This window comes from Scomber japonicus, chromosome 24 (genome assembly GCF_027409825.1).
Source record: "Scomber japonicus isolate fScoJap1 chromosome 24, fScoJap1.pri, whole genome shotgun sequence".
Taxonomy (NCBI): Eukaryota; Metazoa; Chordata; class Actinopteri; order Scombriformes; family Scombridae; genus Scomber; species Scomber japonicus.
Genome location: NC_070601.1, coordinates 15,647,622 through 15,650,968, shown reverse-complemented (window position 1 = coordinate 15,650,968; position 3,347 = coordinate 15,647,622).

The following is a 3,347-nucleotide window of genomic DNA, read 5'->3' as shown; positions in this document are numbered from 1 at the left end:
TCAATCAAAGCCATGTCGTCATTGTTGTCGGTCACATGTCCTCATTGGCTTTGGAGACATGTACTGCCTAATCCTAAACACCGATTGGCTTGTGTGTGGTGTCGTCAGAAGCAGAAGAGGCTCACGGTCGTAAACATCTAGTCACGTGTACTCTGAGATGGACATGCAGGTCAGGAATTGACATAAACGGACCGTATATGGTTTGTTATTTGTGTTATTACGTTACGTGTTGGACTAAATACATGGACATATTGAGGAAAGTATTTCGGTTTTATGGAAACAGATTTCATATTTCACAAGAATGGATATTTGGCGAGCTGTACAGAAAGTGCTGAGTCATAAGATGATCGTTGTGGATAAAGGGAAGACTTTGAAGGTATGTAGGCATTATAGCTTTTCTTACTTAGCTCAGGGGCTAGCCGAGCTAATTGCTAATACTATTACGGCTGTGAGCAACCATATAAGTCGTGAGTGGTCTTGAATGAATCAGGACAATCTAAGCTTTCCAACGATGTACGGCATGAATATATATGTTTAAGGTTTGGTGTTTAAAACATCCAGAAGAACTTGTGGCTACCTCCTAACATCCGTCCCGTTCCGTAGACGGAACAGCGTGCGTTAAGTGGTTAAGATTACTCCAGCCTTGAATAATATAATGATGGAAAACCTCCTCCCCCTTACTCAGAAAATTGAGAGTACTTTACAAAATTGGACAAAGATAGGACTATCCATATTTGGCAAAATAAATATCTTAAAAATGATGATAGTTCCACAAATCAACTATATCACGTCTTTTACCTTTGAGATTCCCTCCCCCACTACTATCAAGATTCAATAGGGCAATAAATTCATTTTTATGGGCAGGCAGAAGACCTCTTTTCAATAGGATTAAACTGTGCGCGGCTAAGGAGGAGGTCTCAGTCTACCGAGAATTGACTGGTATCACTATGCTTTTTCTTTGAATCAGATGTCCAAACTGTATATGGCAGAAGACCAAGTTCCATGATGGGTTTTAATTGAAAAGGAACTTACAGAACCCCTTTCGGTACACTCTTTTATATCACAAACAAGTGGAGAAATACCATTTGGGAACCCACTGCTTCAGTTTGCAAGGGACACTTGGAAAATGTCACACCAAATTATTGGGGAAAAGCCTTCTTTTACCAAAAAATCGCCTCTTTGGCACAACAAACTCTTAAAAGTGGGCAAGAAGACGCTTTATTGGAGAACTTGGGTCGAGGCAGGTATAATTTCTATTGAAGATGTTTTCGAGGATGACCATTTCATGTCATTTGGACAAATAATGATTAAATATAGAATTCCCAAGAAAGATTTTTGGAAGTATCTCCAATTGAGAAGTTGCATAAAGTCCATAAAAAGAAAACTTCCCCTAATACATCAAACTAGCATACAGGAAAGATTACAGAATAGACAACAGGTGAAGGGTGGGGCTTTGAGATTTTACAGTAATATGAGACAATCTCTCTCACCAAAACTCAATGGCCTCAAACGAATCTGGGAGGAGGATTTAGAAAGAGAAATAACTGATGAGGGATTCAGAGAAAGTGTGGGCTCCTGTTATAAAACATCTAGAGAAATACAAATGAGATTAATCACTTACAGGATTATTCATAGGAGCTACTGGACTCCATGTAAAATGGCAAGACTCAAACTACGGGAATCTGACCTGTGTTGGAGATGTGATAGTGACAAAGGTCCATTTAAACACGTTATATGATTGTCAAATGACCAGGAATCTATGGAACAATATAATATTCTTCCTTAACAGGGTACTTGGTACTGCAATTATGCAAAGCCCAGCACTCTGCATACTAGGTATGATACCTGAAGGGGTAGGTTTGACAGGCCAACAAGTTTCATGGTGTAGATTAGCCCTTATCACTGGCTGTAGGATAGTGCTTAGGCACTGGAAAACAAAAAACGTCATCCCTTTTAATGAATGGTGTGGAGAAATGACTAAAATAGCAAACTATGAACAACTAATTCTTAAACTGGACAACAAGCTGGAGGTATTCTGGAAAGTATGGGGCCCTTACTTAAACATAATATTGAATGATTAACTGATATAACATTGATAGATTACAGTTAAGGCTCTTTCTCTTGTTCTTTTGGTGCTTTATCTCTTTTCTCGGAGGCCTGGATGGCATTTTCTTTGTGATGATATCTGACCATGGGGGTTTATGCCACTTGTGAATGAGATGTTATGTGAATAGCGAGGTTTTATAAGGATATACATTGGGAGGTGTAATGATGCTGTATGCTGATTTTTGATGATGATACTGCTTACCCTGTGACTTTTTTCTTTTATTTATTTAATTTTTCATCATTTATTTGTTTTTGGTGATTCATTATATTTTATTTTTTTATTTCTTTTACTTTTATTGGTAGGGTCTGTTTCAAATATGTTTTCTTTATTTCTTTGTGCTATTTCACTTGTATGGTACATTTATTTTCCTATGTGGTAAAGTTGTTTGTATTGAAAAACAATAAAAAAGTGAATTACAAAAAAAAAGGAAAATATATCCAATGAAATTCAATTGTTGTAATCTGTATTCTTTGTATTTATTTTCTGAGTACACGTTTTTTCTCACAAGTTAACCTTATCTCATTCTTACACTTATAAGTAATAATTGGAGAAAATAGATGTGAACATTTTTAAATGACATTGAAAACATGTATTTAATCTGGCTTTTAATTAGTGTTATTTTTACTAAATGTCTAATTTTGTGATTTTATTTTTTATTTATTTGCCATTGTTTTATTGTATTATCTTTCTATTATTCTCTGTAAAGCACTTTGAGCTGCATCCTTGTATGAAAGTGCTCTATAAATAAAGTTTATTATTATAATTATTACATAAATCCATTTGTGTTATTTCATTGTTTGGATGTCTTTAGTATTGTTCAACAATGTAGAAAATAGTTCAAATAAAGAAAAACCCTCATATGAGTGGGTATGTTTAAACTTCTGAAACAATATACAAACTACACACATTCAAATCTGAATTCACCTGCAGTGTTTTTTGGAGGAGCAGTAGGAACTCTAACACATTCTCAGTGTTCACCTCAGTCTCTGTAACATTTTCATCTGCTTACTGATAACAGTTTGACAATATTTTCATTCAGTTTGTGGTTGAGCGCTGCCCTGGCAAGATGTTCATTTACATGGATCTGTGGAGTTGCTATGGTTATATCGCTGATGAGTCACTCTGTGTTGTGAGCTGATCTTATTGTGAATACGGCAGAATGAGAAGATCCCCAAAATAGAAGAGTAGAAACACTAGTGTGGGTGGAGACACAATGAAGGCACTTTTCTTGCATATTAAG